We start from the raw sequence: 16,955 nt of genomic DNA, 5'->3' as shown, positions 1-16,955 counted from the left end.
AGTTTTAGCTTGCCTGTATTTTTATTCATTTTTATTTTTTGACTTTTTGGCTAAATAAATGGTCCAAATTGAACATTTTTGCATAGCTGGTGGGGTAACACGCGAGCAGACAAAAGTGAAGACATTCTAACTGATACTGTTCAAAGCCTTGTAGCAGATAAGAGCGGGTAAAACTGTTAAAACCATCTCTGCTTTTACACAAATCCAGTCCTCACCCTGAGAGAATATGGACAGAACAAAGACGGCTGCAGCACAGCGGGGGTAGGCCAGATAAAACCGGGACAGTCAAATTGAATAAAATGTAAGTGGCTTTCCTGTATAATTTATGGCGTGGATGTGATTGGATAAAAGCAGACAGTTAGCGGCGCGGAGAGGGTGAGAGGTACTTTGTGGTTCACCAAAGAGCTCTCACTTGGGTTGGCCGTGAACTGCCCCGTGCACTAGACTGTGTGATTATAGGCTGGGGCAAAATGAAAAGTACAGTCCCAAGTACTTTCAACAGCCTGTACTAATTGTGTTTGGTGAATTAGCTATGGTTTTATTTGTTTTAATATGGGCAGACCGTGAGATATTTGTTATGGATGAAACAGTATTGGCAATATTGATGTTTCATTGACTAAGCTCCCGGGACTAACGTGCTTATTTTCTTGCAGTGGATGAAAAAAGCTAAAGGAGCTTCATAGACTGCAGTGTTTTGCTCCACTTCAATGATGCCATTCTATTCTTCTTTACATTAAATTTCATATATTAGAATAAAGGTGAATAGTTATCTCCGCTTCTGAAATATGACCATGATCATTGCATTTAAAGAGAGCGTCAAGAGAAGAAGTAAAATTTGAATAATACCATGACCTACTCAAAGTATCACAATAAATATAATGCTTTTATTTGAGTTTGGATTAGAATTTCAGGTCAGAATAAGAATTACATTTATTCATTCCAAAGAGGACGTTCTTTTCATTACGTACATTCATATATATAAATACAGAACTAAGTAACTTTAGTAATAGAGCTCCCCCTGCAGCTCCCTTGTAAAAGTACACTGACAGGAAACGGACCTAAAACCATTTTAATAAACTAAACCCATGTAAAAAAAAAAAACTTAACTTACGGTAAACTAAAAAATAGCATCCTCAAAACATATTTAAATTTTCTCAATTGAACGGAATATTCCACAATGCCTTTGTAAGAGGATTTTATTTGCTTTATTCTGTTTGATGATTGTTTGATGAGGTCTCTTGGTGGAGCAGTGTGGCAGTAACAGAGCTCTTGCAGCTGACCAGCCCACAGTGGAGCAGCACAGCATAAGATAAGATAAGATATTCCTTTATTGTCCACACATGGGGAAATTTCATTGTTGCAACGCAGGTAGATACAGAGGAAAAGGACAGATAACTTATAGGAAGTTTAAAAAACACTCTTAATAGAGGAACTCTTATAAACAAAACTCCTCTCCGACACCACAGTCAGATAGATTTGTACTTAGATTTGTATTTAGATTTTGAGATAGATTTGTATTTAGAATTTGATTTCAATTTACTGTCGAATTGGTCAAAGATTGGAATTGTTATTTTGATTCCAATTTAGATTAGAATGCATTCATTAATTGAGATTTCAAATTTGACTTGTATTTGGGATTAGATTTAGATTTTTAGATTTAGATTTAGATATTTGTCCTTCATTGTGACCTCAATGTGTTAACCCCCCGCTTACGGCCCAAAGTCACTGGGATAGGCTCCAGTCACCCGAGACCCCTAACGAGAACAAGCGGTAGAAAATGAATGACTGAATATGACCTTAATACTGTCAAAATACACCATCAAATTCTGATATCATTACATGCTTGTCTTGTACATTCACTTGTAGTCTTCTTCATTCAAGTGAGTGGCGCTACATGCATGTGGCGGAGGGTACGTAAGGCACGCTTTATGAATGTGCCGACGTGTTTTCACAGTTGTGGTAGAAGGTGCGAGACGTTGCCGTGACGGAGTGCTACACATGCTACTGCCTCATTTGTAGTAACGCATTGTGCTGCTCCCGCCGAGTTCACCTCAGATCTGCAGCCACGTCGCTAGCACAGCAGATGCCACTGAGTCACCAAATGTGCTGGTCGCTAACAATGCTAAGCTACTGTATGTAACTTTACTGTCCCATTGTTGTGTTTTTTATTGCTATTTAAACATGTATCTGCATTGATAGACGTAGAGCAGCTTGATTTCAACATTATCATCAGTCATGGACACTTATGTGCAATTTGTAATCTTCTTGCATTGCTTAAAATGTTCCACAGTATGATATCCAAAATATCTTAACATGCGTTTTATTTATTAAAAAAAATAAACATGAGTCACCTCTCCACAGATTTGATCAGTAACTTGCAATGCAAACAGGTAAGATAATGTCATACTGTGGAACATTCTAGGCAAAGCAATACAATGGAAACAAGCAAGAAGCACGCCCGCACAGTTTACACTTCACTGTGATTGGTTGAATCCACCTGTCACTCACTCAGAGCATGACTTAGGCTGACCAAGAGCAGGAGTGGGTTTGTGGAAAGTGGGACTGGGCAAAAAAATCTATTTAGGTAAAAAAATGTATTGAAGGCCATGGTTAAGATATACCGTATTTTCCGCACTATAAGGCGCACTTAAAAAGCCTTTAATTTTCTCAAAAACGACAGTGCACCTTATAATCCAGTGCGCCTCATATATGGATTAATGGTACTTTATTGTCCCCATTGGGAAATTTGTCCTCTGCGTTCGACCCATTCTTCTGTGCCACTGGAGCGTCTTCTCAGGAGCAGTGGGCCCCACAGCGCAGCGCAGGGGACACATCTCCAGATCTTTGTGCTATGCTTGGTCAGGACAACTGTAGCTGGAGAAATTTACCTATTGGGCATGTTTTTCCCGGTCGACTCCTGGGGTGAGCAGCTTGAGACAAATTTTACTCTGGCCGTCCAGTAATCCCTGGAAGGCGGAGAGCTGATTGCGTAGTTAGTCTCTGCGGACAGACTGCTGAACCAGCCGTTACCGCAGTACAACTGTCACGCTGCGAGAATAACCGCTTTGAACACAGAAATCTGTTGAGGTCCAAACCATTTGGACACACGAGATAACTACAAAATGAATTATCGTTGTGCTGTGTTGTTTGCTTCTCTGTCATAGTTCAAAATGAGTGAGATGGGACTAACCATTCGTTCTGATGTTCCTCACTCATGGTTCAAAATGTGATACAAGCCTTTAAATATGCATGTAGAAAACAATTGGAATAGCCATGAACACATCTGTGCTCTATTGTTTTGTTTTCCTAACGTATGTATGCTATAACGACTACATTACATAATTGTCCACTGGATTTTAACACAAAGTGACAGCGCCCTCCTCCCACTGAGCCTTTCCACTGATATAATTTGATTTGCACACATCTTCCAGGCACAAATTGACCTTAACAAAGTGTGACCGGCAGCATTGGACATGATTTCATACAGCCACAAAAGGAAGAACAACTATTCAATTCATTTTTATTAATTTTTTTCAACTTCTTTTGGCATGCTAGCTTTTTATTTTGATTTGTTCAATCCCAATCAAACTCTTTGTCTTCAAACCACAAAGTCCTGTACACAAATAAATACATGAAAACACAACAATACAACAGTAAAACATGAGACAAAACAACATTAAAACATGAGACAAAACAACATTAAAACATGAGACAAAACAACATTAAAACATGAGACAAAACAACATTAAAACATGAGACAAAACAAAATTAAAACATGAGACAAAACAACATTAAAACATGAGACAAAACATGAGACAAAACAACATTAAAACATGAGACAAAACAACATTAAAACATGAGACAAAACAACATTAAAACATGAGACAAAACAACATTAAAACATGAGACAAAACAACATTAAAACATGAGACAAAACAAAATTAAAACATGAGACAAAACAACATTAAAACATGAGACAAAACATGAGACAAAACAACATTAAAACATGAGACAAAACAACATTAAAACATGAGACAAAACAACATTAAAACATGAGACAAAACAACATTAAAACATGAGACAAAACAACATTAAAACATGAGACAAAACATGAGACAAAACAACATTAAAACATGAGACAAAACAACATTAAAACATGAGACAAAACAACATTAAAACATGAGACAAAACAACATTAAAACATGAGACAAAACAACATTAAAACATGAGACAAAACAACATTAAAACATGAGACAAAACAAAATTAAAACATGAGACAAAACAACATTAAAACATGAGACAAAACATGAGACAAAACAACATTAAAACATGAGACAAAACAACATTAAAACATGAGACAAAACAACATTAAAACATGAGACAAAACAACATTAAAACATGAGACAAAACAACATTAAAACATGAGACAAAACAACATTAAAACATGAGACAAAACATGAGACAAAACAACATTAAAACATGAGACAAAATAACATTAAAACATGAGACAAAACAACATTAAAACATGAGACAAAACAACATTAAAACATGAGACAAAACAACATTAAAACATGAGACAAAATAACATTAAAACATGAGACAAAACAACATTAAAACATGAGACAAAACAACATTAAAACATGAGACAAAACAACATTAAAACATGAGACAAAACAACATTAAAACATGAGACAAAACAACATTAAAACATGAGACAAAACAAAATTAAAACATGAGACAAAACAACATTAAAACATGAGACAAAACATGAGACAAAACAACATTAAAACATGAGACAAAACAACATTAAAACATGAGACAAAACAACATTAAAACATGAGACAAAACAACATTAAAACATGAGACAAAACAACATTAAAACATGAGACAAAACAACATTAAAACATGAGACAAAACAAAATTAAAACATGAGACAAAACAACATTAAAACATGAGATAAAACATGAGACAAAACAACATTAAAACATGAGACAAAATAACATTAAAACATGAGACAAAACAACATTAAAACATGAGACAAAACAACATTAAAACATGAGACAAAATAACATTAAAACATGAGACAAAACAACATTAAAACATGAGACAAAACAACATTAAAACATGAGACAAAACAACATTAAAACATGAGACAAAATAACATTAAAACATGAGACAAAATAACATTAAAACATGAGACAAAATAACATTAAAACATGAGACAAAACAACATTAAAACATGAGACAAAACAACATTAAAACATGAGACAAAACATGAGACAAAACAACATTAAAACATGAGACAAAACAACATTAAAACATGAGACAAAACAAAATTAAAACATGAGACAAAACAACATTAAAACATGAGACAAAACATGAGACAAAACAACATTAAAACATGAGACAAAACAACATTAAAACATGAGATAAAACAACATTAAAACATGAGACAAAACAACATTAAAACATGAGACAAAACAACATTAAAACATGAGACAAAACAACATTAAAACATGAGACAAAACAACATTAAAACATGAGACAAAACAACATTAAAACATGAGACAAAACAAAATTAAAACATGAGACAAAACAACATTAAAACATGAGACAAAACATGAGACAAAACAACATTAAAACATGAGACAAAACAACATTAAAACATGAGATAAAACAACATTAAAACATGAGACAAAACAACATTAAAACATGAGACAAAACAACATTAAAACATGAGACAAAACAACAGTAAAACATGAGACAAAACAAAATTAAAACATGAGACAAAACAACATTAAAACATGAGACAAAACATGAGACAAAACAACATTAAAACATGAGACAAAATAACATTAAAACATGAGACAAAACAACATTAAAACATGAGACAAAACAACATTAAAACATGAGACAAAACATGAGACAAAACAACATTAAAACATGAGACAAAATAACATTAAAACATGAGACAAAACAACATTAAAACATGAGACAAAACAACATTAAAACATGAGACAAAATAACATTAAAACATGAGACAAAACAACATTAAAACATGAGACAAAACAACATTAAAACATGAGACAAAACAACATTAAAACATGAGACAGAATAACATTAAAACATGAGACAAAATAACATTAAAACATGAGACAAAATAACATTAAAACATGAGACAAAATAACATTAAAACATGAGACAAAACAACATTAAAACATGAGACAAAACAACATTAAAACATGAGACAAAACAACATTAAAACATGAGACAAAACAACATTAAAACATGAGACAAAACAACATTAAAACATGAGACAAAACAAAATTAAAACATGAGACAAAACAACATTAAAACATGAGACAAAACATGAGACAAAACAACATTAAAACATGAGACAAAACAACATTAAAACATGAGATAAAACAACATTAAAACATGAGACAAAACAACATTAAAACATGAGACAAAACAACATTAAAACATGAGACAAAACAACATTAAAACATGAGACAAAACAAAATTAAAACATGAGACAAAACAACATTAAAACATGAGACAAAATAACATTAAAACATGAGACAAAACAACATTAAAACATGAGACAAAACAACATTAAAACATGAGACAAAATAACATTAAAACATGAGACAAAACAACATTAAAACATGAGACAAAACAACATTAAAACATGAGACAAAACAACATTAAAACATGAGACAAAATAACATTAAAACATGAGACAAAATAACATTAAAACATGAGACAAAACAACATTAAAACATGAGACAAAATAACATTAAAACATGAGACAAAACAACATTAAAACATGAGACAAAACAACATTAAAACATGAGACAAAACAACATTAAAACATGAGACAAAACAACATTAAAACATGAGACAAAACATGAGACAAAACAACATTAAAAGATGAGACAAAACAACATTAAAACATGAGACAAAACAACATTAAAACATGAGACAAAATAACATTAAAACATGAGACAAAATAACATTAAAACATGAGACAAAACAACATTAAAACATGAGACAAAATAACATTAAAACATGAGACAAAACAACATTAAAACATGAGACAAAATAACATTAAAACATGAGACAAAACAACATTAAAACATGAGACAAAACAACATTAAAACATGAGACAAAATAACATTAAAACATGAGACAAAATAACATTAAAACATGAGACAAAACAACATTAAAACATGAGACAAAATAACATTAAAACATGAGACAAAACAACATTAAAACATGAGACAAAACAACATTAAAACATGAGACAAAACAACATTAAAACATGAGACAAAACATGAGACAAAACAACATTAAAAGATGAGACAAAACAACATTAAAACATGAGACAAAACAGAGAAAAATGAAAGAAAAACTGAAAAATGTCAATCCTTCAGTTAAATGCAAAAAAAGAAGAAGACATATTTTTGTATTGTTTTGACCAAAGTATTCCCAATCTACGGTGAAGGCTCTTGTCAAGGACACAACAGTATAAATGGTAGTGGTCACTGGCTTTTGACGAGCAGTGGTTTGTTCTGAGGGCCGTTACTCTCCTCACACTGCCCTGCTGCACATGTATCCTCCTGTGTAGCTAAGCCCAAAACGAAAACGTAACCCACTACACCACCTGACCCACTACACCACCTTACCCACTACACCACCTAACCCACTACACCACCTAACCCACTACACCACCTGACCCACTACACCACCTTACCCACTACACCACCTAACCCACTACACCACCTGACCCACTACACCACCTTACCCACTACACCACCTAACCCACTACACCACCTAACCCACTACACCACCTGACCCACTACACCATCTGACCCACTACACCACCTAACCCACTACACCACCTAACCCACTACACCACCTTACCCACTACACCACCTAACCCACTACACCACCTAACCCACTACACCACCTAACCCACTACACCACCTAACCCACTACACCACCTGACCCTCTACACCACCTGACCCACTACACCACCTAACCCACTACACCACCTAACCCACTACACCACCTAACCCACTACACCACCTAACCCACTACACCACCTAACCCACTACACCACCTAACCCAAGAGGATGGGTGGGGGAAGGGGGGATTCCGGAATATTCAAATCCCTTATTTTAATTGTGTCTGCAGATTACAACCAAAATCTTGCATCTGTGAAGGGCCGGATGCCGTGGATGGATGTGTGTGTTTGTGGATGGATGTGTGTGTTTGTGGATGGATGTGTGTGTTTGTGGATGGATGTGTGTGTTTGTGGATGGATGTGTGTGTTTGTGGATGGATGTGTGTGTTTGTGGATGGATGTGTGTGTTTGTGGATGGATGTGTGTGTTTGTGGATGGATGTGTGTGTGTTTGTGGATGGATGTGTGTGTTTGTGGATGGATGTGTGTGTATGTGTGCTTGTGGATGGATGTGTATGTGTTTGTGGATGGATGTGTGTGCTTGTGGATGTGTGTGTGTTTGTGGATGGATGTGTGTGTATGTGTGCTTGTGGATGGATGTGTGTGTTTGTGGATGGATGTGTGTGCTTGTGGATGGATGTGTGTGTGTTTGTGGATGGATGTGTGTGTGTTTGTGGATGTGTGTGTTTGTGGATGGATGTGTGTGTGTGTTTGTGGATGGATGTGTGTGTTTGTGGATGGATGTGTGTGTTTGTTTGTGGATGGATGTGTGTGTTTGTGGATGGATGTGTGTGTGTTTGTGGATGAATGTGTGTGTGTTTGTGGATGGATGTGTGTGTGTTTGTGGATGGATGTGTGTGTTTGTGGATGGATGTGTGTGTTTGTGGATGGATGTGTGTGTTTGTGGATGGATGTGTGTGTTTGCGGATGGATATGTGTGTGTTTGTGGATGGATGTGTGTGTTTGTGGATGGATGTGTGTGTGTGTGTTTGTGGATGGATGTGTGTGTTTGTGGATGGATGTGTGTGTTTGTGGATGGATGTGTGTGTGTTTGTGGATGGATGTGTGTGTTTGTGGATGTGTGTGTGTTTGTGGATGGATGTGTGTGTGTTTGTGGATGGATGTGTGTGTGTTTGTGGACGGATGTGTGTGTTTGTGGATGGATGTGTGTGTGTTTGTGGATGGATGTGTGTGTTTGTGGATGTGTGTGTATGTGTGTTTGTGGATGGATGTGTGTGTGTGTTTGTGGATGGATGTGTGTGTGTTTGTGGATGGATGTGTGTGTTTGTGGATGGATGTGTGTGTTTGTGGATGTGTGTGTATGTGTGTTTGTGGATGGATGTGTGTGCTTGTGGATGGATGTGTGTGTTTGTGGATGTGTGTGTATGTGTGTTTGTGGATGGATGTGTGTGCTTGTGGATGGATGTGTGTGTTTGTGGATGTGTGTGTATGTGTGTTTGTGGATGTGTGTGTGTGTGTTTGTGGATGGATGTGTGTGCTTGTGGATGGATGTGTGTGTTTGTGGATGTGTGTGTATGTGTGTTTGTGGATGTGTGTGTGTGTGTTTGTGGATGGATGTGTGTGTGTTTGTGGATGGATGTGTGTGTGTTTGTGGATGGATGTGTGTGTTTGTGGATGGATGTGTGTGTGTTTGTGGATGGATGTGTGTGTTTGTGGATGGATGTGTGTGTTTGTGGATGGATGTGTGTGCTTGTGGATGGATGTGTGTGTTTGTGGATGGATGTGTGTGTTTGTGGATGGATGTGTGTGTGTTTGTGGATGGATGTGTGTGTTTGTGGATGTGTGTGTATGTGTGTTTGTGGATGGATGTATGTGTGTGTGTGGATGGATGTGTGTGTGTTTGTGGATGGATGTGTGTGTTTGTGGATGGATGTGTGTGTGTTTGTGGATGGATGTGTATGTGTTTGTGGATGTGTGTGTGTTTGTGGATGGATGTGTGTGTGTTTGTGGATGGATGTGTGTGTTTGTGGATGGATGTGTGTGCTTGTGGATGTGTGTGTGTCAGTGGATGGATGTGTGTGTATGTGTGCTTGTGGATGGATGTGTGTGTTTGTGGATGGATGTGTGTGTGTTTGTGGATGGATGTGTGTGTTTGTGGATGGATGTGTGTGTGTTTGTGGATGGATGTGTGTGTTTGTGGATGGATGTGTGTGTTTGTGGATGGATGTGTGTGTGTTTGTGGATGGATGTGTGTGTGTTTGTGGATGGATGTGTGTGTGTTTGTGGATGGATGTGTGTGTTTGTGGATGGATGTGTGTGTGTTTGTGGATGGATGTGTGTGTGTTTGTGGATGGATGTGTGTGTTTGTGGATGGATGTGTGTGTGTGTTTGTGGATGGATGTGTGTGTTTGTGGATGGATGTGTGTGTGTTTGTGGATGGATGTGTGTGTTTGTGGATGGATGTGTGTGTTTGTGGATGGATGTGTGTGCTTGTGGATGGATGTGTGTGTTTGTGGATGGATGTGTGTGTTTGTGGATGGATGTGTGTGTGTTTGTGGATGGATGTGTGTGTTTGTGGATGGATGTGTGTGTGTTTGTGGATGGATGTGTGTGTTTGTGGATGGATGTGTGTGTTTGTGGATGGATGTGTGTGCTTGTGGATGGATGTGTGTGTTTGTGGATGGATGTGTGTGTTTGTGGATGGATGTGTGTGTGTTTGTGGATGGATGTGTGTGTTTGTGGATGTGTGTGTATGTGTGTTTGTGGATGGATGTATGTGTGTGTGTGGATGGATGTGTGTGTGTTTGTGGATGGATGTGTGTGTTTGTGGATGGATGTGTGTGTGTTTGTGGATGGATGTGTATGTGTTTGTGGATGTGTGTGTGTTTGTGGATGGATGTGTGTGTGTTTGTGGATGGATGTGTGTGTTTGTGGATGGATGTGTGTGCTTGTGGATGTGTGTGTGTTTGTGGATGGATGTGTGTGTATGTGTGCTTGTGGATGGATGTGTGTGTTTGTGGATGGATGTGTGTGCTTGTGGATGGATGTGTGTGTGTTTGTGGATGGATGTGTGTGTGTTTGTGGATGTGTGTGTTTGTGGATGGATGTGTGTGTGTGTTTGTGGATGGATGTGTGTGTTTGTGGATGGATGTGTGTGTTTGTTTGTGGATGGATGTGTGTGTTTGTGGATGGATGTGTGTGTGTTTGTGGATGAATGTGTGTGTGTTTGTGGATGGATGTGTGTGTGTTTGTGGATGGATGTGTGTGTTTGTGGATGGATGTGTGTGTTTGTGGATGGATGTGTGTGTTTGTGGATGGATGTGTGTGTTTGCGGATGGATATGTGTGTGTTTGTGGATGGATGTGTGTGTTTGTGGATGGATGTGTGTGTGTGTGTTTGTGGATGGATGTGTGTGTTTGTGGATGGATGTGTGTGTTTGTGGATGGATGTGTGTGTGTTTGTGGATGGATGTGTGTGTTTGTGGATGTGTGTGTGTTTGTGGATGGATGTGTGTGTGTTTGTGGATGGATGTGTGTGTGTTTGTGGACGGATGTGTGTGTTTGTGGATGGATGTGTGTGTGTTTGTGGATGGATGTGTGTGTTTGTGGATGTGTGTGTATGTGTGTTTGTGGATGGATGTGTGTGTGTGTTTGTGGATGGATGTGTGTGTGTTTGTGGATGGATGTGTGTGTTTGTGGATGGATGTGTGTGTTTGTGGATGTGTGTGTATGTGTGTTTGTGGATGGATGTGTGTGCTTGTGGATGGATGTGTGTGTTTGTGGATGTGTGTGTATGTGTGTTTGTGGATGGATGTGTGTGCTTGTGGATGGATGTGTGTGTTTGTGGATGTGTGTGTATGTGTGTTTGTGGATGTGTGTGTGTGTGTTTGTGGATGGATGTGTGTGCTTGTGGATGGATGTGTGTGTTTGTGGATGTGTGTGTATGTGTGTTTGTGGATGTGTGTGTGTGTGTTTGTGGATGGATGTGTGTGCTTGTGGATGGATGTGTGTGTTTGTGGATGGATGTGTGTGTTTGTGGATGTGTGTGTATGTGTGTTTATGGATGGATGTGTGTGCTTGTGGATGGATGTGTGTGTTTGTGGATGTGTGTGTATGTGTGTTTGTGGATGGATGTGTGTGCTTGTGGATGGATGTGTGTGTTTGTGGATGTGTGTGTATGTGTGTTTGTGGATGTGTGTGTGTGTGTTTGTGGATGGATGTGTGTGCTTGTGGATGGATGTGTGTGTTTGTGGATGTGTGTGTATGTGTGTTTGTGGATGTGTGTGTGTGTGTGTTTGTGGATGGATGTGTGTGCTTGTGGATGGATGTGTGTGTTTGTGGATGGATGTGTGTGTTTGTGTATGTGTGTGTATGTGTGTTTGTGGATGGATGTGTGTGCTTGTGGATGGATGTGTGTGTTTGTGGATGTGTGTGTGTGTGTGTACGTGTGTTTGTGGATGAATGTGTGTGCTTGTGGATGGATGTGTGTGTTTGTGTATGTGTGTGTATGTGTGTTTGTGGATGAATGTGTGTGCTTGTGGATGGATGTGTGTGTTTGTGGATGTGTGTGTATGTGTGTTTGTGGATGTGTGTGTGTGTGTTTGTGGATGGATGTGTGTGCTTGTGGATGGATGTGTGTGTTTGTGGATGTGTGTGTATGTGTGTTTGTGGATGTGTGTGTATGTGTGTTTGTGGATGTGTGTGTGTGTGTTTGTGGATGGATGTGTGTGTATGTGTGTTTGTGGATGTGTGTGTGTGTGTTTGTGGATGGATGTGTGTGCTTGTGGATGGATGTGTGTGTTTGTGGATGTGTGTGTATGTGTGTTTGTGGATGTGTGTCTATGTGTGTTTGTGGATGTGTGTGTGTGTGTTTGTGGATGGATGTGTGCATGCTTAAGTAGGACAGACTTCAAGGGTTGCAAAGGCGGATTGAACATGCCTGCTTTGTGGTGCTTACATGAGTGCATTGGCAGGGACTGGAGTGGGATTGATAAGGGTCTATTTCCTCTCAATGGAAGAATTAGAGCTAAGCCAGGGCAATCTGGGGCCTTTAGGAGTGTTGCCAATTCAAAAATGCGCGTTATTTTACGGCCAGAAGTGCTTGTGCAGAGAATAAAAGTGCAGTTGTGTTGTAGTTAAACGATTTTGCGTAACGGTTACTTCGGGCGATTGAAGATTTTGTTCAGACTATATAACAATTGGGGCTTTTTGTTTTCAGTTTTCAGTGTCAAAATGTGAAGTAGATGGTGTTAAATGTTTTTGCCTCAGGTTTATTCCATGCCCGTTGAATAAACACAAGAATAATTTAACAGAATATCCTTACAATATTGATCAAACAACAGCTTGGATCCGGTTTTTGTTTCAGGTTAGTTGTTCAAGAATAGCAATGCAGAATGTTTTGATTAGAATTTAATTTTTGATTTAAAGGTGCACTAAGTAACATTTCTGGTGGCAACCTGCTGTCTCCACAGATCTTAACTGTAACTTAGCCTCTTAAGCTTTAACATCTCCAAAGAGAAAGTGTCAAGAGAGGTGAATAATAACAAACCAGTTGCTCAGAAAAAATAAAAGCTGTAAATGACTGCCGTAGCTTAACATGTGACGAAATGTTTTCAATGTTACTATATACAATTATACAGTAATAAATACATTAAGTTTCCATCACGACATGGCTTTAACTGACATCTCTTGCACACCAAAATAAGAGAAAGTGCAAAAGTGTTGTCCCAGCAATACAGCAATTTAATATGTGCTTTCAGGATCAAATTGAATTGTTTCGAGGCTTCAGAACACCTCCATTTCAAACCAATCTTCATCCTCCTGCGAAGTCACAGTCACTGAAGCCTCTGAGCTGTTGTTGCATGAGCAAAAATATGAGTGCTCCCTGATGTGAGCCGACCCTGTGGTTTGAAGGATTCTCCAAAAACACAGTTACAAGCAGTTTATGTCTTTCCTCTTATGTTTTATGTGTCCCCAGAGAATGCCAGGCGCCCTTTGTGATTCCTCATTCTCCCCAAGCTGCAAAAAATGTGACTTCAGTACAAAATACTTGAGTTTTGAGTAGTTTTGGGGTATTAATTGTATCTTTTAAACATTAAGGTCTGTATAATTTGACTTATTTGATTGTATTTTAAACTGGTTTTGAATTCAAAGCTCAAAACCATATTTTATTCTTGATTAAACTCATTTTACAGTATAATCGTTATAGACAATCTTTTTGCAGTGTACCACCCTGCAAGCCAGTCCATTTTCCCACAGTATATCATAGCAACCATAAAACATATACAAACTATAACACGCCGTCCTTGTTTATGTAGGAATAGATAAATCTGTTATGGGTGAAATCAATTTGGGTTAGTAAAACAGCTGGCTGACTGGAAACTGTAATGTGCATGTAACATTAACCAAGAGACGCTCTAAGTGGTGTAAACACTCCAGATTATCAGTACATTTAACAGTTTAAGATGTTGTCTGACATATACAGGGCCGTTGCAAGCTTTTAGAGGGGTCCGAAGATGCTGCTGAGGGGGGCCCCAAGTGAGAAAGAGAGAGAGAAATTCAGATCCAAAACAAAACATGGAGTAGCAGTTACCATAAGGTATCAATGAAATAATTAGCTGATAATCTGTTATTATGATTTTGATATAATGGCTCAAATTGTCAATAAACCCTTTGGAACGTACTATTGGCAGCAACAACAGCAACAAAAAAAAAAACTCACAAAGAAATAAATGACACCATTGGAGCCAAATGTAAAAAAATTGGCTCAAATTTGAATGGGAAGCTTTAAAATTGAACAAATCACCTGTTTTTTGTTTTTATTCAAGAGAAACACAATTCAAATGTGCAAACAAATAGCTTTTACAAAGTTATAGAGAAAGAGAGAAAAAACAGACAAAAAATTATATTTAAAATAAAAAATAATAATAAATAAAGAGTCCATTTCAAAAAATTATAATAAATAAATAAAATAATCTGAGATACACTTTTAGAGAAGAACAACATTACAAACACCTCTATCAAATCTTAAAGTGTATTCTATTTTCATGGGCCCCCCTTGTGGTCCGTGGGCCCCCAGCACATGTCCTCAGCCAGCTTTCATGTCGAAACAGCCCTGTGTATGCTGTAAAGTGTGCGATTGGTTGAGCGTGTGCGCAGAGCCAGCCCTCCACTCTCCTCTCTTCTTTGTCGGGGTGATGAATAAAGACGTGCCATTTAAAAAACTTTGCAGACTTGTCAGGTTGGGTTAATTAAGTGCCCTGACGTAGGTGCGAGTAGTGGCAGCGAAGCCGAAGGAAATCCACCGTCAGATGAGAGAGTGGATAAATGCAAAGTACAGAGGAGCCAAGGAGGGCAGTTACAATGCACCAGTGTCAGCGATATAGAGCCATTTTGTTTTGGTAAATGATGACTGGACTTGCTCTGTTGAGAAGAAGCATGTGTCCATTGATGTAATAAGTCATTTGTCTTCAGGCTAGAGAGATGGAACAGTACTGCACATTTAACTAGACTTCATTAAGCAACATTTGGTGGGCATATTTCTACTGTCCAGGGGTTTGATTTATTTCATGAACTTGTTCCAAGTCCTGTCCCTTTAAAAATAACATTATTAATAATAACAATAATAAGGTGAAATAATAATGATAATAAATATGTCGATGTGCAATGTGTTGTGCAATTGCTAATTTCAGCTGTGATGGCTAAAACTAACTAGTCTAGTTTGATTTATGACTTGACAAAGCACAGGGTGGAATTTCCCCATTTTAATTTGTTCAGTAAAATCATGAACTTAAAATGATTTTCTGACAAACGAGGGTCATCTTGATAATGTCTAATACTGCAGTCGGCTCTTAAATGTAGTCAGTTTAGCGGAGATGCTTCATGTTAATCTGGATTAATGCTTGAGCCATTGGAATATCTGACGTAATAAGGCTTTCTTGACACCATTATGACACATTGATTTGCTTGTTGACCTTTAGCGCTATTTAATCCAATGCTCATCCTTGAAAAAAGAGAAACGAAAAATCCATAAACGTTTAGTAGGCTAATATTAAAGTCTACTTGCAGTACGCCAAGGATACGCTGATATTTAAAAGTTGAGCAAGGAAACTTTATTGCTGGCATTTTAATACTGTTATTACACGTTATTCATTAAAATTTGCACACTGCGTTACATGTCAGGCCAAGTTCTGTAATGGTGATACTTTTTTAAATGCTTCAATCAATGCGTAAAGGGACATTTTCCATAAGATTTGACACATATTTGTTCTAGCAGTTATTAGTACGCTATTATTTCCATTTTTTATTACCATTTTTTTAAACGCATTTTCCGACCAGCGTTGGGTAAGAGATAGAACCTTGGAGCGCTTAAGGAGCCAGACAAATACCACCCGTGTACGCTCTTCTTGATTGCGAGTGATTAAGCTTGACATTGCTTGTGTTGAGAACAACAAAGCAACTAATGGAAACCTGCTGATTTGAATTTGCCTACTTTTTAGTCGTCAATACAAAGTAAAAAAATCACGCAATTGCACTGACAGTTTACGCTTAGGGGTAAAAAACGTTTCTTTTCTTTGGAATGTCGTGTCCTCAGATAGCATGTCGATCTCCAAGGAATTTAAGTCTGCCTCATTTCCCATGCGGATTACAGTTTTATCCCAAATAGCACTGAGGATAAAATGACCAGGGGGAAGTCAGAATATTACATATTTTATTGAGGCAAAGGTGGTTCTATATGATTTATTGTTTTAAATCTGACAACGATATCCAATATTTGTCCCCTAAGAATAGTAGGCTTTTATCTGCATTCTGGTACTTCTGAGACTTTTAGGTGTGAAGTTCTGACCAATGACGGTATTTAGAAACCCAACAATTCTGTATATTATTCTGTAAACATGTATCTATATGGGATTTAACATAATTTGACACTTTAGCTTCGTTGCGTTTCTACTTTAATTTAAATTCACAGAAAGCTACCAAACAAACAAATACCCATAATCGAAAGAAACAAAACAACAAAAATGGCTG

General features: G+C 37.6%; 1 protein-coding gene across 1 annotated transcript in view; it reads left to right on the top strand.

The window, feature by feature from the left end:
- cacna1ha (calcium channel, voltage-dependent, T type, alpha 1H subunit a) overlaps positions 1-16,955 on the top strand; it is a 181,412-nt gene that overhangs the window by 70,513 nt on the left and 93,944 nt on the right. The window lies entirely within an intron of this gene.

This window comes from Eucyclogobius newberryi, unplaced genomic scaffold (assembly GCF_026437365.1).
Source record: "Eucyclogobius newberryi isolate DKJ021-1_F unplaced genomic scaffold, fEucNew1.0.hap1 SCAF_13, whole genome shotgun sequence".
Lineage (NCBI taxonomy): Eukaryota > Metazoa > Chordata > Actinopteri > Gobiiformes > Gobiidae > Eucyclogobius > Eucyclogobius newberryi.
This window is presented reverse-complemented; position numbering and strand designations above follow the sequence as displayed.